Source organism: Pelodiscus sinensis, chromosome 8, assembly GCF_049634645.1.
Source record: "Pelodiscus sinensis isolate JC-2024 chromosome 8, ASM4963464v1, whole genome shotgun sequence".
In the NCBI taxonomy this organism is placed as follows: Eukaryota; Metazoa; Chordata; order Testudines; family Trionychidae; genus Pelodiscus; species Pelodiscus sinensis.
In genome coordinates this window covers 68730036-68754025 of record NC_134718.1, presented here as the reverse complement: position 1 = coordinate 68754025, position 23990 = coordinate 68730036, and the positions used below count along the sequence as shown (strand labels likewise).

At 43.8% G+C, this 23990-nt stretch overlaps 1 protein-coding gene and 1 long non-coding RNA gene across 4 annotated transcripts in view; one reads left to right on the top strand and one right to left on the bottom strand.

Moving 5' to 3' along the window:
* The window catches only part of SORCS1 (sortilin related VPS10 domain containing receptor 1), a 477135-nt gene that overhangs the window by 330505 nt on the left and 122640 nt on the right, over positions 1-23990 (bottom strand). The gene's annotated exons all lie outside the window — the stretch shown is intronic.
* LOC112547741 (uncharacterized) lies at positions 4521-22022 on the top strand. 2 transcript variants are annotated; one of them, XR_012905724.1, is made up of 3 exons: positions 4521-4656; positions 5712-5928; positions 21710-22022. It is a non-coding gene; the product is annotated as an uncharacterized LOC112547741 (long non-coding RNA). The 2 variants fall into 2 exon arrangements; XR_012905725.1 differs by lacking the exon at positions 21710-22022 and adding an exon at positions 8322-8521.

Below are 23990 nucleotides of genomic sequence, written 5' to 3'. Positions count from 1 at the left end.
GTGATCACTTTGTGAGAAGCGTTCACCCATAAGTGTTTATGGTGTTTTTTGTCTTTTACCATTTTCCTGTGTGAGTTTGAGTGGATTGTCTGGTTTCACCCACCTCGCTGATACTGGGGCATTTAGTGCATTGGCAGAGGTACCCCATGCGTTGTGATAGGCATGTGAGGAACCATGGATCTTGTGGGGGTGTAGATAGTTGTGACACTGGAGAACCATGTGCTTGCTTTGCATTAGCTACTCTGGCAGCTTCTGGTGCTTCTTTGATTTGGTGTGGCCTGGTCTGTGTGTGGCTTATTTCTAAGGATGAGTCTGTAGAGATGAGGGGAGCTATTTGAAGGCCAAAAGAAGGGGTTCAGGAACAATTTCTTCAGGATCAGGTCTCCGTTGAGTAGAGGTTGGAGTTCTTTGATGATACAACCTATGGGTTCCATTGTGAAGTGGCAGGTGACAACTAAGGGTGTAGGGTTGGGGCGGGGGGGAGACATTTAATTTCTGTCATGAAGAAAGTTCTCTCAGGGTACTTAGGTGTCCTGTTGATCAACTTCTTTGGTAGAGTGTCCTTATTTGGTGAAGGCTGTTTTGAGCATGTTAAGGGTGTATATCAGTAGAGGAAACCTGTGGCCCAAGAGCCATATGCAACTAATTGGGGTACTATCTGAGGCCTGCAAGACAGCAAGCAGCAATACAGTTGCTCCAAACCACACGTGAAATATGAACAAATCACAGCTGGGCAGCAAAATTGCTCACTTATGCCAGATTCCCATTTGCACTTTGTGTTAAACTTTTATTTCAATCGTCTATGAAAGATCATCTTTTTTAAAAGTATCCACTTTGGTGCTTTCATTTCCTTGTTCTTTAAACTTCAAAAGGTTTAATATCATGGTGGGTTTTCTTGTTGCAGTGGTTGGATTTTTTGCTTTGTTTTCCCGGGCTGTCGCTAGATAGCTTAGAGGAACCTAACGATCAAAGACATACGTATTATGTTGTTCTAAATGTCAGAGTATGGGCTGTGATGGAAGGCTGTAATGAAATGAAACAGAATGTCTCACCCTTCATGTTTGTTTATTTGTTTGTTTCCCTTTCCCACTCCCCCTCTTACCAGTCAATACAAACTAACAAGGGCGAGAAGCAAAGAACAGTGGATACAGTGGTGCGTACATACATGCATGCACACATGCGAAAAGGAGCTGAAAATCTGGTTTTATGTCTGTCTGCTAAGAGCCTTTTTAAAAACTAAGATAAAAAATTAAACTTTACTTTCTTTCCAGGGATATAAACTCTACTATCACAGCTAAAAATACAGCTTTGCCTTCAGACTCCAGGAGTAAATTAGTTTTGAAGTGGGTTCCCCTCCTTTCCTTGTTTATGAGTAGTGACACAGGAAGGGGCGGTCCTTTGGCAGAGCAGGACTTAGCCCCACCCATGACTAATTAGCCAGAGCCCAGGTGAAGTTTCTGACACCTAGGTGATAGGCTGCAGGTCATCTGGTCCTCATGTAACCCACACACCTCACTGTCCCATGGAGTGGCACTTAGTTCGCTTACAGTGAAAACGGGATCTCTACAGCAGGGGTGGCCAATCCATTTAACAAAGAGAGCCAAAACAGCAGCGGAGGAAATGCAAAGAGCTGCATCAGAATTGTCAAGCAAAAAAAAAAAAAAAATAGACAATTAAAAAAGGAGGCTGCCCTTTAACGGACCAAGCAAGCTTAGGCTTTTTGACTGTATCAGGTTCCCATCAATGGCCACCATCTTGGATGCCATTTTGAATTGCTGACCTGGTGAACACAGAGTCACAAGGGATGGGGGAGGATGGGCCGGGGGCCATTGGAAGGGTGCAGGAGTGGCTTCACGAGCCGCACTTTTCAGGGGAGGAGGGGAAGAGCCGCATGTGGCTCGTAATCTGCGGGTTGGCCATGGCTGCTCTACAGTCTAAGCTGAGAGCCAGCTGTTTTTTTAGCTCAAGCAGTAGAAGCTCCTATACTAAGCTCCAGAGGTCCCAGGTTCAAATCTGCCCAAGGCAGCAAGTGGTTTAGTTGGAAAAACTTCCATTTTGGTTGAAAAGACATTGTGCCTCACAACTCAAAAGATTTTATAGAATCATAGGACTGGAAGGGACCTCGAGAGGTCATCGAGTCAAGCCCCCCGCCCTCAAGGCAGGACCAAGCTCCGTCTACACCATCCCTGACAGATGTCTATCTAACCTGTTCTTAGATATCTCCAGAGAGGGAGATTCCACCACCTCCCTTGGCAATTTATTCCAATATTTGACCACCCTGACAGTTAGGAATTTTTTCCTAATGTCCAATCTAAACCTCCCTTGCTGCACTTTAAGCCCATTACTCCTTGTCCTGTCCTCAGAAACCAAGAGGAACAAATTTTCTCCTTCCTCCTTGTGACACCCTTTTAGATATTTGAAAACCGCTATCATGTCCCCCCTTAATCTTCTTTTTTCCAAACTAATCAAGCCCAGTTCATGAAGCCTGGCTTCATTGGTCATGTTCTCCAGACCTTTAATCATTCTTGTAGCTCTTCTCTGTACCCTTTCCAATTTCTCCACATCTTTCTTGAAATGTGGCGCCCAGAACTGGACACAGTACTCCAGCTGAGGCCTAACTATTGCAGAGTAGAGCGGAAGAATGACTTCACGAGTTTTACTTACAACACACCTGTTGATACAACCTAGAATCATATTTGCTTTTTTTGCAGCAGCATCACCCTGTTGACTCATATTCAACTTGTGGTCCACTATGACCCCTAGATCCTTTTCCGCCATGCTCCTTCCTAGACAGTCGCTTCCCATCTTGTATGTATGGAACTGATTGTTCCTTCCTAAGTGGAGCACTTTGTATTTCTCTTTATTAAACTTCATCCTGTTTACCTCTGACCATTTCTCTAACTTGCTAAGGTCATTTTGAATTATGTCCCTATCCTCCAAAGAAGTTGCAACCCCACCCAGTTTGGTGTCATCTGCAAACTTAATAAGCGTACTCTCTATCCCAATATCTACATCATTGATGAAGATATTGAACAGTACGGGTCCCAAAACAGACCCTTGAGGAACTCCACTTGTTATCCCTTTCCAGCAGGATTTAGCACCGTTAACAACAACTCTCTGACTACGGTTATCCAGCCAATTATGCACCCACCTTATCGTGGCCCTATCTAAGTTATATTTGCCTAGTTTATCAATAAGAATATCATGCGAGACCATATCAAATACCTTACTAAAGTCTAGGTATATGACATCCACCGCTTCTCCCTTATCCACAAGGCTCGTTATCCTATCAAAGAAAGCTATCAGATTAGTTTGGCATGACTTGTTCTTCACAAACCCATGCTGGCTATTCCCTATCACTTTATTACCTTCCAAGTGTTTGCATATGATTTCCTTAATTACCTGCTCCATTATCTTCCCTGGGACAGACGTTAAACTGACCGGTCTGTAGTTTCCTGGGTTGTTCTTATTCCCCTTTTTATAGATGGGCACAATATTTGCCCTTTTCCAGTCTTCTGGAATCTCCCTTGTCTGCTGTGATTTTTCAAAAATCATAGCTAAAGGCTCAGATACCTCCTCTATCAGCTCCTTGAGTATCCTGGGACTTGCTGACATCTAACTTTCCTAAGTGATTTTTAACTTGTTCTTTGTGTATCCTATCTTCTAAACTTACCCTCTCTCTGCTTGATTCAATCTACCTTACAGCAGCCAAACTTTTCAAAGTCTGGGAGAATTGCCAGCACTTTCTAAGCGCAGTTGGCTTGGACATCTTGAATTCTGGTTCCTCAGTTAGAAGTACATCTTAAAAGGGCCAGATTTCCAGAGGCTGAGTGCTCAGTGCTTTCTTAAAATCAGGCCTCTTTAAGAAGTCCCTAGTTGGGGAAACCAAAAATCACTATTGCCTTTGGAAAATCTTGCATTAAATCTACTCACCCAAATAACAGTGGCTGGCAATGGCAACTGGAGGCTCTTTTGGGAGGTGATGGAATATCACAAAGTCTCGTAAATTAGATATGTCCAGAGTTTGTCCTCCTCCTTGCAGTAACCACATTCTCCACCCTGCACCTTGTGACTGCAGGGACCCATTACAACTGGTCCTGCAGTAGGGCATGTTGATGTCTGTCGCTCTGCTGTCATGGCCTCCTTCCCCCCTTCTCTCCGTCACCTGTCAGGAGCATGGGAGCCATCTCCAGGCCAGAAGTGTTCAACGGTGGAGTGGCCTATCCAACAGCCCTGGACTTCTCCTTGCAGTTTTGTCCAGGGTCTGTGCGCCACTGGGCCAGGAAGACAGCAGACTCCCCCACACCTTGCATCCTGGTGCCTTTGGCTCCTTGGCTGTGCAGGGAGCCCCTTCCCATCTGGTTGTATCAGTGCCGCCAGGCCTGCTGTCAGATCCACCCTTAGCTACTATTGCAGCCTCCCCACATGGTATCCACCACAACAATGCCCTCACACAGTGACTCCTGGGAGATTGCCATGGCAACAAAGTAGCATTCTGCTGCACTATGACCTAACCCAGGGTTTGAGCATCTTCCACCGCTGTACATTTTCTGGCTCTGCCTTGCACCATGGAGATGGAGTGAGACAGGGAGTAATGGGACAGATTTAAATCCAAGCACACATGCTTCATGTGGACGCGTACTGCTTATTGAATAGGTACACACTTATCTGACCACAGGATTCTCTCTGTGTCTATTTCAATCCATGGCTTTTAACAGCCAGTCATGGCTGTTTACTATGCTTGCAACAGTAGTCTTGTTTTAATAATAAAAAGTGGTTTTTTTTCTGTTTTGGTTAACAAGTATTGGTTGATTTAAACCTACGTGCCTAAGTGGAACTATGTTACCCAGGAGAAGCAGAACCCCGTTGACCTTGCAGATTATCTCTTTTTGTTTTCCCAACTAATAGCAACACAGAAGTTGGGGCAAAGGGGAGAGCTTTGGCTCAGGGAGGGGATTCTGAGTGATTTCTTCCCTGGAAAAGGGTTTATTTTATATTTTCAGTTACACTTGGAAGTGGCAGTGATCAGTTTTCTTTCTTTTGGGGTCACAGGGAAACCGAGACTGGAAAAGTTTGTCTCTGGGAGTTACAGAGACAGATTCTTACACAGTTTTGTTCTGCTAGCCAGCCCCCATATATACACTCGGAGTGCCAGGTTGGGGAAATGAGCCATGACATGGTGTCAGCGGTGGGATGACTCAGAGTGAATCCCTGGGCAGTAATCCTTTGCTACAAGGATATTTGGGTTTGAGGTAGATCTTACATTGCACTAAAACTGAAAAAGTGATCTTGTAGTTCAAAAGGTCGGAGACCACTAGGTGTCTGGTTTTGAACTGGACAGTCCAGTATTTGAGCTTTCTGTTCGGGAAACAAATTGAGAAAATAGAAATGAGAAAATAGAAAAGTCCGGTATTTTCTAAATAAAATGTAAAGTAGATTGTGATGTAATGTCAAGTGTGTCTGCTGTTTTGTTGAAACCATCTGGCAACCTTAGAGACCACTGCTGTAATGTTCTGCAAGACTATTTGTTGTTGGTGGTAGGGTGTTTTCCAGTTACCGACTAACACAGCTACCCTTCTGAAGCTAATTCAACCAAGATTTCCACCTTCTGCTCATGAGTAGCTAAAGAGGCATAACTCAATGGCCTCATCATTGCACAAATTGTTGGGGCAAACTTTGTCCAACACAATATTCTTATTTAATATTTTTAGAACAGTCATCCAGTCAAAATCAGGGGCCCACAGTGTCAGATGCGTCCAAACACCTAAAAAGACCATGCTCCCTGATTTACCGAGCCTTCCACCTTCCATTCCTTAAGAGGCAAATGCCAGCCACCAGGAGAAGACACAGAAAGAAAAGCAGTCGGTTCAGTACTTTAACCACAAGACCATTCTTCTTCTATGTGGCAATCTCTGCACTTCAAACAAGGTATGTAATTCTCAGCTCTAGGACACATACTTGTGTTAGTTGCAATCCAGTTTGTGAACTGAAAATTGAATGCAGCCCCGACAATGCAAGGGATGGGAGGAACTAGCTCCCTGAGTATGTTTCCAGAACCTCAGAAAGATATTTAGTGCGGCTACCCCCGGCTTCTCATACCGCTGCAGCTACCTTACTGTGTTTAGTATGACAGATCGATCACAGATAGAGCAAGTAAAATATCTCCTCGAGCTGGTAATTAAATACCCAGCTTGAAGTGTACACATATCCAAAATGAAATAGAATAGTCTTGTGCTTAAAACACTAGACTGACTCGGAAAACCTGAGTTTAATTCCTGGCTCTGACGCATGTTCTTTGGGTGAGTTTCTTCATCTCTCTGCACCTGAGTTCTATACTTATAGGCTACGTCTACACTGGCATGATTTTCCGGAAATGCTTTTAACGGAAAAGTTTTCCGTTAAAAGCATTTTTGGAAAAGCGCGTCTAGATTGGCAGGACGCTTTTCCGGAAAAGCACTTTTTGCGGAAAAGTGTCCGTGGCCAATCTAGACGCATTTTTCTGCAAAAAAGCCCCGATCGCCATTTTCGCAATCGGGGCTTTTTTGCGGAAAACAGTACTGTGCTGTCTACACTGGCCCTTTTGCGCAAAAGTCTTTCAGAAAAAGACTTTTGCCCTAACGGGAGCAGCATCGTTTTTCCGGAAAAGCACTGATGATTTTACATTAGATCATCAGTGCTTTTCCGGAAATTCAAGCGGCCAGTGTAGGCAGCTGGCAAGTTTTTCCGGAAAAGCGGCTGATTTTCCAGAAAAACTTGCCAGTCTAGACACAGACATAAAGTGTGACTGACCATTATTAATGTGTGATCATACAATGCATGGGTAGGGTTGCCAGGTGTCTGGTTTTGAACTGGACAGTCCAATATTTGAGCTTTCTGTTTGGGAAACAAATTGAGAAAATAGAAATGAGAAAATAGAAATGTCCAGTATTTTCTAAATAAGATGTAATGTAGATTGTGATGTAATGTCAAGTGTGTCTGGTATTTTTGTTGAAACCATCTGGCAACCCTATTCATAGCACAGAGGCCCCAAGCATGATTGCAACTTCTATGTACAGTTCAGTGAGAAACTGCTTTCTTTTCCTGTGAATTTGTGGAATTCCACCTATTTTTTCACATTCTGCAGTGGAATAAATGGGAGCCCTTTTGAAGGTTTTGAAATGAAAACAAACAAAAAGCAGACAGAGAGAGATCAGAATAGCCCTGTTGTCTAAGCACTCACTTCAGATGGAAAAAACCCAGCCTCCAGTCCCTTGTTTGAAATAGCAGTGCAGGATTTGAACCTAGGATGCCTACAACTCCACCAAGGGCCCCAACCACAAGGGTATTTGTGGCTCACCCACTCTTACTACTTTTGACCAGAAATTCCATCTTGGACCTGAGAAACCTCTCGCCTACAATGTTGGCGAGTTTGGTACATTACAGCAAAATGTGCTGATTTTCATGAATCAGCATATTCCAACACAAAAACGGGTTTGAAAAATTCCTGACCAACGCTCGTTGTGTACTACAAACAATGAACAAAGGAGTGTGAGAAAAGCAATAAAAAGGAAAGACCCCAGGATACTCTCTGCTATGAGGGCCAGACACAGAGACCCTTGGATGTCCAAAGTAAAAGTACTATAGCTTTTGTTTCACAGGCAGAATGTCATATTTGGGGATGAAGGAAAGACAGATTGTAGATGTCTGTCTGTCTGCTTGAAGCATAATAATGCAATAGAGCTGTTCAGGTGAATGTAGTGAAGAATGTAGCAGACTGCTTTTCAAAGACAAAGTCTCAATGGGTCGAATCTATCACAAACTGTCTATTTTCTTGATGCGTAATGCCCATTAGCATCAACATTAAATATATGCATCAAGAGAATATAGCTTTCTGTTTGGTCATTTGACTGTATAACAACATGGGCATCTGGGGGGATTATTTCTGAATTAAAATCAGAGCAGGGGAGATGATGCCTGAAAACATTGGTCAAAATTTCTCCTCTTATCTTCTACTAGCAGACTTACCCAGCATTTCTCGGGTCCTCCACACATCTTTTTTTAAAGGATAAATGTGCATACTTTCGTGAAATGATTATTTTTGGGAAATCATGTTATTTTCATGAAGTTAATTTTAGTACTTTTTTAAAATGGGAATTCCACCAAATGGATTTTGATTTCATCTCTATAAAACATAGCAAATGACATGAGTTTAACAAAAAAAGAGCTATCGGAAATTTGGTTTCCAATAATATTTTCTTCTAGTTTTCAAACGTTAAGCATTGATTTAGTTGTGCCAAAACAGAGCACTGCTCCAAATTTCTCCATTTTCTCTTTTCTGTAAGGTTTATTGAGAAGCAATCCTACTGGAGGTTCATCTTATTTTTCTGGCTCATCTTGGTTCAGTCTCCTTCAACATTCATTCAGTTATGTCCGTTTCGAGGACTGTACGGGTGCAGCTACACTGCACCATAACTCAAAATAAGATGCACAATCTGAGCGACGAAAATTGCGTATCTTATTCCAATCTTATTTCTAAATAGCTTATTTCATACGTTGGCTCTCTCTACATAGTGCCACATTTCAAAATAAAGCACTATTCCAAATTGTCTCTTACTCCTTGTGCAATGAGGATTACAGGGATGTCAGAAGAGTGAGCCTGAAATAACAGGCTTACCTTTAAGACGCGGGATAGCTATTTCAGGATACTCCAGTATCCCAAAATAGCATTGCAGTATAGACGTAGCCTACTTGATTTGGTGATTCTGTCTCTTTTCTGTTTCATTTTCTGAGATGCAATTCCATTCCAGGCACATCACATTTCCCTGGCACAACCAAACCCTGACCTTGCTTTCAGTTATGATTACAGGAAGCTGTATATCAAATTTGCTAGTCCTAGCTCTTATCCTTTAGGAGCAGGTCTTGATCAAACAAACACTAAATTATATAGTAGAGTAGAGTAGAGGACACACCCAGCATTGCCCAGGTCCAGTCCGGAGGCAGGTATGTGCTGGGGGATGTGCAGGCCTCCTGCTGGCATTCCCCTGGCTTTTCCCAGGGAGTGAAGAGGGGGAGGCAACAGGGAGGCCTCTTGGTGGCGCAAGCCAGCACCAGCGGCACTCCCTGGATCAAGGGCCAGGATGAGAAGCAGGTAGGCTATGCAGTCCTGCTGGCACATCCAAACTGCTCAGCCCAATGGTGCTGCATGTGGGCCCAGCATGTGGCAGAGGAGGGACTGCACTGTCTGGTCCTGATGGTATTCTGTGGGCAGAGGCAAGAGTGAGGATGCTGGAGATTCCCTTCCCTTCCCCATCCCCGGCAAGATAGAGAGCTCCGTCCCCAGCTGGCTTCTCCCTTTCTGGTGCAGCTGTTGGCACTCTGACATATAGCTACCCCCCACCCCATGCTCGCTGCCCCCAGTGGTGACTGTTTAGTGTCACTTCCCTCTAATCAGCCCCCTCCCTTTCCAAGTGGTAGAAGACACAATCCCATTCCAGGCACATCCCATTTTCCTGCCACAACCAAACCCTGGCCTTGTTTTAAGTTAGGGTAAAAGGAAGCTGCCTACCAAATTTTGTGATCCTATCTGTTACCATTTAGGAGCAGTTCTTGAACAAACAGATGGAGTCAGAGACAGATGCCTCTAAAATCTATTGATTAGATCCACTATAAATAATAGCTTTAACCCAACATATAGTTACTGGTGATTCTGTAGCGTGGATACACAGCAAGGGTGAAAGGTTCAATTAGAAAAAAACCCAAGCTGTTATGTCTCCTAACTGATCTGTTATGCAAACCCATTCTTGACAGCAAGTCAAGGGTCTTTGCTGAGGAGTGAAGATTTTATATCCTGAGTCAAAATTTTCAAAGCAAAATTGGAAAGTCTGCATCCTCAAGTGAAAGCACACCTATGAGGAGCAATTCAAACCTCTGGATTTATGTGCAAACCAGAATGCCCCCCTAGCCACCAGCAGCATAAAGAAAATATCACACAAATCTCCATAGGAAATCGTAGAGAGAGACATTTTGAAAATGTACACGCTATTTGTGAGCATCATACATTACAGGGTGTATTAATGACAGTGCCTCACAGTAAAATCCAGAGTATTTATTAAAGGAATTCTTAGCACCCATAAACTCCAAACATGTAGCATCTCCCATGCCGGCAATCAAACCCCCTACCACAAGCACCAGACATAATTCATTTGATCCATTCTGTAGAAGCAATGGGGGAAAAAAATACTGCAAAGCCAGGAGCATGGATAAAGGTTGAAGAAAAAGACCTTCCTTGCAAAAGAGACTAGCAGGGAAAAATCACCCAGGATGAATGTGAGATATATAATGCTTCACAGACTGCTTATTCTGAAACTTACTACCGCACATAAAAGTGAAAAATTAGCATGCAATGAATAATTTATTTAGCGCTTTACTGTTGTTTAAACAAATCGCTTTCGTGAAAGCAATGCGTATTCAAGCAATAAATCACTCTTTAACACTCTGTCACAAGGCAAAGATACCACTTGACAGAATTACTGAATGGTATTGCATGGCCATGAGGCAAGTTCAACCAAGATAAGAGAGATGTCCTTGAGTAAGAGAGTTCGGGGGAGAGGGGAATCAAAGGGAAGGGAATTGCATCTTTAAAAACAACAATAACCCCCGGTAGGTCGAATTTATAAACAGAGCGTCCACACCATTATTTAGAAACAACAGACCACTTATTTTGAAATCTGTACTCTTGCTTTACTCGAGGAATAGCACTAATTTCAAAAGACTTATTTTGAAATAGCAATCATGTGGATGCTCCGGTGCCACTATTTCAAAATAACGATACCCCAGAGTAATTCGAACTAATTACCGTAGTCCCCAGTGCTTTCTGGGGCTCTAAGTTGAGGTAGCATGACCACATTAACAGAGCCTGCCTTGGACTAATTTTGAGTCTTCCCCGTAGTGAGGACATGCTATTTCAATGTTGTTAAATTGGGAGTTATTAAATCAATGTTAGTTATTCTGAAATAGTTTCCTAGCGTAGACATGCCCTTAAAGACTAACAAAAATATATAGCATCATGAGCTTTCGTCGGCAAAACACGCTTCATCAGATGGTGATGCGTCTTCAAAGTGAAACTCATCCTGACACAAAAGGAGAGAGCATGTAAGCCCCTTTCATGTGCAGAGCCCAAAAGTAAGTTAAAAACATTAATTGGTAAATTAAATTAATGGAGAGTGCCTATTTCCTAGAACTGGAAGGGACCTTAAGTCCAGTGCCCTACCTTCATAGCAGGACCAAGTACCATCCCTGACAAATTTTTACCTCAAATGGCCTCTATAAGGATTGAGCTCACAACCCTAGATTTAGCAGGCCAATGCTCAAACCACTGAGCTATCCCTTCTCCCCCCAAGCTTAACACCTCTATGAGTCAGGCAAGTATTTTTATATACCCTATACAGAAGGGGCTTATGGGACTTTGCTTGTGCACACACAGCCAGGGATGGAAGTTATCAAGATTCTGATTCATTCCTGACTCTTAACCCCCTAAATCTAATGTGTCCTCCTCCTCTGACAAAGGGGCAGATGAATTTCAGAAGGTTCAGGTCTATTCTGAGTTTCAATCACCAACTTGCTCTCTTTAACAATAAAGGATCGGGTCAAAATCCATCTTTCCGGGTGCAATTCTATTGCATATTCTGCCTTCCATGGCATGTGTAACTTCAGTGGATCCTTGGCTCAGGACAGAGGGTAGAACTTTGCCTGCAGGTCTCAACAGTCTGGTTTTCCCAGCGTGCTAAAGAATTCTAAGGCATGTCGTAGCGAGCGCGGAGGGAGAAAATGGCACTTAATGAGGAAGCATACCTACTGTTCCTCACAACGGCGTGTTCCTCTGTGTACCGGTAACTGTTTTCTTCAGACCATAAGGACTCCACAAGCTGTGTGTAACAAACCCTCTGTTTTCTACTGTAACGCTCCACAAAATAACGTACCGCAGTATAGAGAAATGGATATACTGGATCAGGTCCAATAATAGTGTCACTTCATTAACATCCATGGAGTTAAATCAGGTATGAACTTGGCTCAGTCATAAACCAAGGAACACTTTTTATGAGCTGTATGGATGCCAGAATTAGGTTGTCTATTACTGCTCCTTTACAGTAGTCGAGAGAAAATGAGTCCAGCCGAGCCTCGGTGTGATGAGATGCAAAAGCATTTCAGTCAATGACATTGTCTCAGGCCTAAATCTGGTTCCACCTTCTTCCTCTGTCTCATAAGACATGACCTAGCAAAGCAGATGAATAACAACGGGGATGGAATTTAGGTCCCATTTTTCCATAAACACACATAACTAAATGAACCAATCAGCCTCTCTTGCTGACCTCTATAGAGCAACTTTCTGCATTTATTATATTTCTACATGCATATTTTCGGTCTGCTTTTTTTTTTTAAGTGGTAAGTCAACTAACTCCTGTTACAATAGCAAATCAGTTACAACCCAACATTTCTACTGGTTTCACCCGATCTCAAAAGAAGCCGCACCACCCACAATCCATTAGCTCTCCTATGTCTTGCAGAGATTTGCCTGAACGTATAATGAAGTTCTTCAGTTACTCACAGTTCCTTTTTTGTTCAAACAACAACAGACTACACCAGTGGCAGTTGTTTGTAAGGCATCTCAAGACCAATCGTAATGCAAAAGGTCATATTTTCTGAGATGTCTAGAGATCGCAACCATAAGGTTGTAATGTCACATGTCAATAATTCAAGGTTGGAACTTACAGCTGTTAATAACTTCTTCATTCTTTCTCCTTAAACTCCCCCACAAGTGTTGTCATGTAAGGATGTTGCTTGAACGTCGCATTCAAATGTGTTATTTGCTTATGGGAAAAGATTTAGGATGGTAGTCCCTTAACGAGTACCCAGGAATAATAAGCAATATAAAGTGCACATTTCAGAGTTGGGATATAAATGCTTGTTAAAGGTCTGATCTCACTGGGCCAATATATTACGCAGAATGTGTTGATTTTGTTAATACGTTAAAAAAACTATTTTCTTTCAGGGAAAAGAGGAGGGCTCAGATGAAAATCCCTAGCAGTTGCTAAAAATGCATCGGATTGTTAAAGGAAATGGGAAATAGCCAGTCTGTGACAAAAGGGAGATTCCCCCTTTTAAACAAAACTGTTATCTCACTCAAACACACATTATTTTACAAAAGGTATTGCTACCAGTTAGTGGAAAACCAGCAAATGTGTACAGGTCAAAAGAATCTTGCAGTAATGAGTATGGTACAAGGTTGGTTTGGTTACATCAATGCCTGGAAAAACTGCCCTGCCATTTCAAAACATACTTAGAATATGTGCTGTGACTTCCCAGGGTTAACTTTCTTGACTAATAAACACACAAAACTAGGTTCTAAAATTATAGTCCAGGAGACTGAACTTCTCTAGTTACCTACAGCATAAGATCAGCACAAGCCGCACCTCAACATGGTCCTTAACCCTGACCAGGAGGTATTGCCCTGATAGATGAAAGGTTAATTTAGCATCCATCGCCTCTTCAGTCTTTGGCTTCCTAACACTGGTCACAGCCAGAGATCACACCTTGTCACAGCAACAGGCGGAACCAAACCTGGGACGTCTGGAGCTTAGTGCGTGAATGAGCTAAAAGCCAGCTGGCTCTCTGCTAAGATTGTAGAGCAAACTCATTCGTTTTCTCTATAGGTGGGCTGAGTGCCACTACATGGGACAGTACATTTCTATTACTATTCTACATGGGACAGTGAGCCACACAGAGAAGGTGCGTGGGTTATATACAACAGCACAGCTCAGGACAGAGAGGAGCAAAGTGTCCCCTGATCTCATCCAGCTCCCTGATTTAATGCAGATCAGCCTAAAGACTGCTCTAAATTGTGTTGGCTGCCAATTGTTCTCAAATAGTTGATGCAGTAGCAGTGGATCAAGAGGACATAAGGCTTTTGGATTCGTAACCTCATTGAAATAAAACAAGAGAGACATCCAAAAGCAAAGAGCAGTTGAAAATTCATGGAGGAATTTCTTAGAGAATAGTTCTCAACCTACATACCCATGATAGGACTGCAAGGCCATAACTACACTAGGGAATTACTTCAAAAGAACTACATTTGAAATAACTCCCAGAACAACTATTTCGAAAGAAGCTTATTTCTCAAGGAAAACAAGAGCCCAGATTTAAAAATAACCTACCCATTATTTCGAAACAACAGGCTTGGTAGCGTGGAAACTCTGCTTATTATTTCAAAATAAGGGGGGTTATTTCAAAATAACTCCATAGTGTAGACCAGGGCCAATGGAATTGTCCTTTAACACATCCCCTTGCCTGCTTTGGAACAGAGGGAGGAAAAGAATGAGAAAGAAAAAAAGCTAAAGACTTCTGGTTCTTCAACATTAAATCCTGCCTACTCTTCAGCTTTGTCTACACTGCAGGGTTTTTGTGCAAGAAGCTTTCTGCAGAAGAGATCTTCCGCAAAAACTTCTTGCACAAAAGCACGTCCACACCTCAAAAGTGCATCACACTGCATGGATGCTCTTGCACAAGAAAACTCTGATGGCCATTCACAGAATGGCCATCAGAGCACCTGTGCTTTTTCTGATAGGCTCTTTTTGTGCAAGAAACCACTGTTGAGCATCCACACACACCTTTTTGCGCAAGAACTCTTGCCCAAAAAGGAGTTATTTCTCGTAGAAAGAGGTATACCTACACTGCAAAAAGCCCTCTGGTCTGCCATTTTACTGTAAATTTTCTTGCGCAAAAATGCACTTGAGATGTGGACACGCCACGGGTTTTTGTGCAAAAACAGCTGTTTTGCACAGAAACCCTGTAGGGTAGACATAGACTTCTTGGGGGCAGATAATTGCCACAGAACTGGAAAGCATCCAGCTGCCCTTACAACATCTGGGCACAAATCATGTAAGGGAAGCATTTTAGTACCTCCTATACAAGTCAGTCTTGGAGAAGCACAGAAGGCCTCAATGCTAGAGCTACTGAAAGTAACAATGTGGCACTGACGACATAAGCCTTAACACCAAAACAACTCTGAGCTAATTTTTTTTCCCCTAAAGGAGGGCAGGAGAATGATGTTTAATGCATCTAGTCATCCCAGGAAGGACTCAGGTATAAAACAGGTGCACTAAACAGGGTGTAGAGAAATTACATTGTCCTCAGGGAATGTAGGGTTAATTCCAACATAGCTTTCCCCCTCTCCAATACTGAAGACTAAGCGAAAGACAATAAAGTTGTTGCTTGGGACACACAGAGAACGCCTGATCGTGTTCCTCGCCCAGAGACATAAGTTAGGGGCATCTCTGAAGCCGAGTAGCTTTCAGTCTCCCTAACAGCTGACATTAACCGATGTTGCTCGCCAGATAGGGAAATGGAGGCACAAAGAAGTAAAGTGACTTGCCCAAGGTTGCTCTGCAGGGCAGTATCAAAGCCAAGAACAGAACCCAGTTCCACTGAATCGCTACTCTATCCAATAGTCACTTACAGAAGTGCTGGATTTAATCAATCCTGTCGTTAAAACAGCAGGTAACAAGAGATGACTATTGTAACAACAATGGATGGTGCTAGGTAGATGGGGGGAAAAAAATCAAGGTTTTCCAATAACCAAGTCTGTTCTAAATGGAAGCTCCATATCGTGAATAGGAGTTGAACACAAAATCCCTACCTTTGTTCCATTTGATCAATTTCCTTTATAAATAGTGCACACTTGTAACCCCGCTGCATAACTCATCCCTTAAAAATAAAGGGCAGGACTGTGATGGGAACTGCACGTCAATTACATCTTCTGTTTCCCTGGAGCAATTTTCACTTCCAAACCGTTCAACAGAAAAAAAAAAGGCATCTGCAAGTCAAAGTGCATTATAATGAAAAGCACAATGATTCCAATCTTATCGGTGCCCCAAGACGGGAGAATAAGACCCCAGTACCTGAAGGATAGCAGACAATGGCTGTGTTCTGTCTATGCCTTTGAAGTTTCGGCTAAAAGTGCAGCAAAGACACTATCACCCCATATGACTGCTGATCTTACTTAAAGTCAGCCTTTGTCTTCCTTCTGCTTTGTGGCCATGTGAGGTGTGTTGCTGGAAACATGTTTCGTGGGCCTTTTCATATCCAAGGGTATGTCTACACTACCACCCTAGTTTGAACTAGGGTGGTAATGCAGGCAACCGGAGTTGCAAATGAAGCCCGGGATTTGAATTTCCCGGGCTTCATTTGCATAAAGCCGGGCGCCGCCATTTTTAAATGTCCACTAGTGCGGACTCCGTACCGTGCGGCTACACGCGGCACGGACTAGGTAGTTCGCACTAGGCTTCCTAGTCCGAACTACCGTCACTTGAAACGAGGAGTAACGGTAGTTAGGACTAGGAAGCCTAGTCCGAACTACCTAGTCCATGCCGCGTGTAGCCGCACGGCACGGAGTCCGCACTAGCGGACATTTAAAAATGGCAGCGCCTGGCTTTATGCAAATGAAGCCCGGGAAATTCAAATCCCTGGCTTCATTTGCAACTCCAGTTGCCTACATTACCACCCTAGTTCGAACTAGGGCGGTAGTGTAGACATACCCCAAATGACTAAGCACCTCTTGCCTACAGAGACACGCCCCTGAAGATTCTTGGAAAGCATCAGTTGTGATGTCTGGATAGCGGGCTCCCTGTTGTCAAGCATTATCATCCTCATATTTACTGTTACAATGTTAATCAATCAATGATGCGTTTGAAGGTTTAGGCACAGGGGCTGTCATGATCACGAGAGATGGCCAGCAGCCTGGAGACTAAGGGGTTAACTACACCTAGCCAGGTGGAGTGGCCAATGGGAATGTAGGTAGGAATTTCAAACTAGGACAAAGGAATTTTTGGGTTTCCCTCCTTCGGTCTCTGGGCAGTTTTCTCTCCAGCTATTGAAGGGGACAGGATGTCTCCCTCTAAGAAAATACTCTTCAAAGTCTGTAAGTAGGATAGAGTTTAGATAAATCCATTAGGTTTTATTGCTTTACGGTTTGGGAAACAGGATCTGATGCCTGTGCATTTAAAAATGGGTTTTGCTCGCCTTTGTAATTAAGTTCCTGGCCCATGGTAAATTTCTCCTCCATGAGTATATTATTTTGTTACTGTTCCATCTAGTCATTATGCTTACAACAGAAATATTGTGGTGATAATAAAAGTTATTTTTTTTATTTTTATTAACCTGGTATTGGTTAATTTTTGTGTCCTGATTTGTACTTTAGGGGTGAGATTTCCCAAGTAGTCTCTCCCTGATTTCTTTAGCATATTTGGGTGGTGACAGCAGAGATTTTATTCCCAAAATCTAGGTTGTTAAGATTTTGGGGGAAAGTTTTATACCAAAGCCTGGTAGATAAGGTTTGGAGTACTTTTGCTGGCCCTCACTTCTGCATTTATCATGCCAGAGTGGGGAAGGAGCAATGACAGGGGCTCTGGCTATAGACCCAATACCTGAGAACGAAACCTTCCTAGAATTTCTTACGCACCTAAAAGGAGGGGGAAAGAGTAGTAAAAGGACTTGGAATTCAAAAGTGAGATACCTTGCCTTTTTTAATACCTATATGGCTATCACCATAGTATCTGATTACCTCACAATCTTTCGTGTATTTAGCTTCATAATACTCCTTGTGAAGTAGTTGTGCTATTGTTAGTCCACATCTACAAAGCAGGCAGTTATTTCTAAATAATGTCAAAGTACTGTCAAGCTGCAGGACTTCTTACTCCGACTCCTGTAACCCTAAGGCTACGTCTACACTGGCATGATTTTCCGGAAATGCTTATAACGGAAAAGTTTTCCGTTAAAAGCATTTTCGGAAAAAGCGCATCTACATTGGCAGGATGCTTTTCCGGAAAAGCACTTTTTGCGGAAAAGCGTCTGTGGCCAATCTAGACGCGCTTTTCCGCAAAAAAGCCCCGATCGTCATTTTCACGATCGGGGCTTTTTTGCAGAAAAGAAATCTCTGCTGTCTACACTGGCCCTTTTCCGGAACAGTTTTCCGGAAAAGGACTTTTGCCCGAACGGGAGCAGCATAGTTTTTCCGGAAAAGCACTGATGATTTTACATTAGATCGTCAGTGCTTTTCCGGAAATTCAAGGGGCCAGTGTAGACAGCTGGCAAGTTATTCCAGAAAAGCAGCTGATTTTCCAGAATAAGTGGCCAGTGTAGACACAGCCTAACTGTACGAGGAGTAAGGGAAGTTGGAGAAAGAGTGCTCTATTTTGAAATAAGTGCTGTGTAGACACTCCCAGTTTTGAAATACGCTATTTCGAAATAAGCTTCGCAGCTGACGTAGCTCAATTTGCATCACTCATTTCGAGATAAGCCCTGCTGTGTAGATGCAGCCATAGGGAAAAAGTTCCCTTTGTTTTTAGGTAGGGATAAATTTTCAATCTTACACTTAGCCCCGAGCGCAAAGGGCTGCATTCTTCATTAGTAGTAGCAGCCCTGGCAGGCATTGCTTTGCTTACTCTATGCACCTGGACCTTATGCCTTGGTAATATGGTTGGGGTGAGGGGGTAGAAATTCCTCACTTGTGTGTGGATGCACAGTCAGTGGCTAGTTCAAGTCTTTCAGAGGATCCAATGCTTCCTTGAAAGTCCCCTGCAAGTACCTCAGAGAGACTCGGTGGGTGAGATAGTATCTTTTATTGGAGCCCTGACCGCTGGTGTGAGAGAGAAGCTGTCGATCTATAGGGCTCTTCCTCAGGTCTGGGAAACTGAGGCATGTCTATGTCCGAGACAGAACATCAGAAATGGCTGCCCGTCACAGGGAGCCATAGCTTGTAATACCTCTGAGGCTGGTATAGGGGGCTCTGTCTGTGAGGTGGAGTGGTTTCCATATAAGGGCATGTAAATTAATAATCTTCCCCTGCTCGCTCCACCCATTGCAGTGAAAGATCAGCCAATGGGCTGACTTGTGCTCAGGCCTGCTACTCCACCCACTGCAAAAACCAACCTATGGGGTGATAAGTTCACAGGCAATAAAACAGGCAGGCAGCCCCTCTCTCACTGGGGATTCGCATTGAGTGAACGCCTGGCCTGATCACCCAGACGCCTTGCACCCCCCGCTCTTGAGTCTTACTGAGCGTACTCCGAGTTGGTCGACCCGAGTGGAGACAGTTTATGAGCGTGTGACCGGTACTTGTGTTCCTGCTGTCTCCAGAACTGGTATAACACCCCCCCACCACCATCATCCCTATCCTAATTGATTTTTTAGTTGTCCTTATTGCTTGCCAAGTGACAGTGGCTAAAAAGTTACTAAGTTAGTTTATAAATAGTTGTGGTTTAGGTTTTTTACTGTTTCCTTGTATAAAGTTGTGTAAATAATCAGCCCTATGGACAATACCAGTGTTAATTCAACTGTTCCTAACCCCTGGGCAGTTATTGGAAATTATTGTGATTTAGAAAAGCCTCAGGGAATTGTTTTGTGTTGTCTGGCAATCTGTTTAATTTTTGTTCTGATGATTGTCTGGCGCCATCAAAATAAAATCAGTTTGTGCTTTTTGAAACCCCCCGTTGTGGTCTCATCCTTTCCGGCATCCCTTCGAACCTCGTGTATTACGGGGACTGACAGTCTACACCTACCGGTGTGCAGTGGCATAGCTGTACCAATGCAGCTGCACTGTTTTGATCCCCCATACCCTGTCAAAACTGGGTTTTTGTCTTTGTTTTTCTTCTTCTTTCTTTTTTCCTTTTTTTTTCTGACAGAAAATTGGATTTTTGGCTGAATGATATTCTGCTGCTTTCCACAGGACATTTTGGTTTTTCATCAGAAAAGCAGATGCCCCTGGAGCAAAATGTTTTTGTTTTTCAGCCAAAACCGACATTATTTCTGTTTGCCTATGTTGTTACAGCAGTTCATAATGTTCCCCATGTACAGGGCTCAACAAATCAGTCAATCTACTTGCCCGTGGCAGGTAACTTTCAGCCAGTCGCCCCGTTCACCGGCGGTGCGTGCATGTGCAATGCAGGTCTGGCGCATGCGCAGTGCGGGGCTGGTGAGTAGATTTCGCTGCTGTTTGTCAAGCCCTGCTCATGTAGCACAAGCTCACCAGCCAGACTTCATCTCCCATGATGCACCACATGCCCCCAAGGAGGGAGGCCAGCCCACAATACGCCATGGAGATGTAGCCCATTTAGGGTGCTGGCATACAAAGAATAATGGAATTACAGCTCACATAAGGCATCACAACAGCATTTCCAAACCAAACGTTCCAGATTCTGGCCATATTTCAATTTTCAAATTGTTTTGGCTGAAAAGCAGAAATTCTCAGAGGAGGAGCAAGAAAACATTTTCCAAACTGCACTAAAATTCGTTGTAATGACAACAGGTGGAACCAAACCTGGGATTTCTGGAGCTTAGTGTATGAGCCTCTATCACTTGAGCTAAAAGCCAGCTGGCTCTCACCTAAGGCCCAAGAGCAAACTTAGACCACTTAGGCTATGTCTACACTGCAGAGTTTTTGCGCAAAGACTTGCAGAGCGTCCACACTACAAGCCCATTCTTGCTCAAGAAAAAGTACAATAAATTGTAAGAACATAGAGCTTTTTGCACAAGACTTATTCCTCTTTCTGTGAGGAATAAGCCTTTTTGCACAAGAGCTCTTGCGCAAGAAGGCATTGTGGACGGGCAACAGGGGTTTCTTGAGCAAGAAACCCTATAGCTAAAATGGCCATCAGAGGTTTCTTGCGCAAGAGAACATCCACACTGCCATGGATGCTCTTGCGCAAAAAGCTCATGGCAGAGTGGACGCACTCTTGCACAAGACCTCTTGCACAAAAAGTTCTTGCGCAAGAACCCTGCATTGTAAAAATAGCCTAAGAGATAAAGAATAAGTGCCACTACATGGGACAATAAACCACATCCAGAAGGTCTGTGGGTTTCATAGGCATTTACTTTCTATCAGTTTTATCAAGTTGGATATTATTAAAAGTCTCAAAGGGGAAGCCATGTTAGTCTGTAACTTAAAAAAACCCCGTAAAAAAAGAGTGGTCCTGTAGCAGTATGTCTACACTACAGAGTTTTGTCAGAAAAGCAGCCATTTCTCCAACAAAACCTGAGTTATGTCCACACTGCAATCACGTCCTTCCGAAAGTAAATCGAAAGACAGTATCTGTCGACAAAGCTTCTATCGCCAAAAGCCTGTAGTCTAGACATACCCCTGGAGACTCTACTTAGAACAACCCAAAATAAAAATCCGCTCAGAATGATCTCAGTATGATCGCCTACCAGATGCGATTGCACTGCATGAATTGCAGTTTATGATTATAGACCTCTTAGCTTTGATGGTGCTAACCCAATAAAAGGTTCCACTGAGAGATTCCTAGCCTCTCTCTTTTTCAATGAGCCCATCTTTCTTGAATGGCCTCAAATTTAAAAAAAATTATTAAAGCAATTTTAGGTTGCAAAAACGGTCACATATTCGCTTCTAAGAATGAACACAGGGCCCTTGTTTTAATTTACTTGTGGTAAGGAAACATACTATCTGGTGTTCTTGCCATGTTAAAATTCCAAGCAGACCTTTGAAAAGGCTAAGAAAATATCACTATGAAATGAACCAGAACATTTTGCTAGGGAAGAACTAGATGGAAAGGCAATAACTCTTGTTCCTTGATAGCAATCTCGCTAAGAAGAGACAGACACCCTGGAGTCAACAGAGCTGAGTTTTTTCCTTCCCTATTCTTTTTCTCTTTCTTTCTTCCAGTGTGCACAGAAAGCAAAGCGATTGCTCACATCCAATCGGCAAGTGACAAGGGACTCCACGCCTGACAGGGAAAGAGGCACCAATTAAAGAGGATGATTTTCGGTGGCCACATCTGCTACTCAGCTCAAACGGCGGCAGCAATGTTTGAAACGCCGAATGGCAAAGAAGTTGCATTGGCCTTGATCACTTAAGCAATCAATGCAGAGCTTGCTAATCCATCCCATTCTAGTACAACAGGAGACCTGCTAAAACATTTAAGCCCATGGGATAGTGCAGATAGAGGGGTGAGGGTGGCAGATCTTATTTGAACCAGAAAGAGGGGAAACTTGGGGGACAGAATTTGCGGGACAGACCATTACCTCCATCTCTGGACCTGTAGGTATGTGAGGAGCTGAGAAAATAATTTTTGGGGGGATTCAGAGGCTGAACCAACTAACTCTGAACATACTAGATCAGTTCTAACTGGATTTGATTTTTTTCCCTTGCCAAAATAGGGGTGGAGGGGGAGAAAGAAACAAAACATTGTGTTGGATCCTGGTAACGGAGTAAATCAACAGACCTCCCCCCATGCTTCTTGGATACTTTGCCCTCCCAAATCAGATTCAGAGAGATCTCCAAGGTGTGCAACACCTGGGTCTTTATTCACCTTAGTCCGTCCCACCAGTGCCAAGCTACATGTAGTCTTCACGGGGTGTTTTCCCCTCTTCCAGGCAGAGTCAGTCCTCAGCTAGGAGGCCTCCTGCTTCCTCACTGCCTCCCACCCCTCAATCTTGGCTCCTTCACAGCCTCCATAACCCATGGCTTGCCAGGCTACAGGTGTTGCAAATCTCCCACCTTGATTGAGGCCAACAGGGCAGGAGTTAATTAGGTGCTCTTGGCCCAGCACACTGCTACCACCCCCAGACAAAATATGTGGGGGATTTCCTTTAATGTCAGGTGGGCTTGGGGGATGCAGCCAGCTTTCCAGACTGGGGTCTAGTAGTTAGAAAGCCTGTGTAGCGTTTTTTTGGCCATATTCTGAGAGCTGCCTCAACCCCCCTACATAAGCTGCACACACAAAACCTGTTAAGGTAGGGAGTGCTGATCCTGCAAACCCTCCAGGCACTGCAGAGCAGGTAGGGCAGGGCTGCTGTGTTTCATGATAAGTGCAGCAAGCATCTAAGCCCAGGGGCACTGGAACTGGTTTTACACTGGGGAGTGCTGAAAGGGAGCACGGTAGGTTAAAACAGCAATCGAATTTGGCCCATCGGCTGATCTCGCCTCATCTGCAAGGTGGGGGATGGGCCAAACTTTAGCAGCACTGCAACTCTAGGGTTGCAACTGTCTAATCACACAAACCCAAATATCCTGGCCCCGCCTCCTGCCCCACCCATTCCCCAAGACCCTGCCCCGCCCCTTCTCTTAAACCCCACCCTGCACACTCCATTGTCCCCTCCCTCCATCACTCACTCTCCTACCCTCACTCACTTTCACCGGGCTGGGGCATGGAGTGGGCGTGCTGGAGGGAGGAGGGGCGCAGGCTCTGCTCAGGCAGTGCTTACCCTGGGTGTCGGCGCAGCAGGGATAAAACAGGCTCCCAACCTTCCTTGTCTCTGCACTGTTCCCAGAAGCTGCCAAGCAGCCCTTCGTAGGGGATATACAGCTCCATGCACTGCTCTGCCTGCAGGCACTACTCAAGCAGCTCCCATTTGCCAGTGGATAGGAGCTTTGGATTGGCACTTGGGATGGGCACAGCACCTGGATACCTCCTGACCTCCTACCAAGGGCCACAGAGACATTCCAGTCACTTTTGGGAGTGGTACGGAGCCAGGGCAGGCAGGGAACCTGCCATAGCCTCATTGCACTGCTGGATTTGAAGCAAAATCTCCCCATTTTGCTTCAGTAGCATCTGGGAGAACGAATTTGATTCTCCAAGGTTCCTGATGAAACCGGGGGCGGGGGGCGGGTAAGTTGTCAACCGTGGCTAGCATCAAAGCCCATGCAGCCCATTCCCTCATGCCCAACTACTACTAATCAAAAGTTGGATTTTTTTTCCTCCTGCAGGAAATTCCAACATTTTGGCTTTTGTTTCCAGTCAACATATTTCACAAGGGAAAAGTCATGTTTTTAGAAAAAAAAATTACCAAACTTCTTGTTGGCAGATAATGCCAATTCATCAAATGCAAAACTTTGCACAAGTGTCAGTTTTAACCAAACTTTCAAGTTGGAATTTGAGAAAAACTGAAATTGCTGAATTGTTCCATTTTGATATTTTTGCATTGAAAAAAAAGAAGCTCTTTTT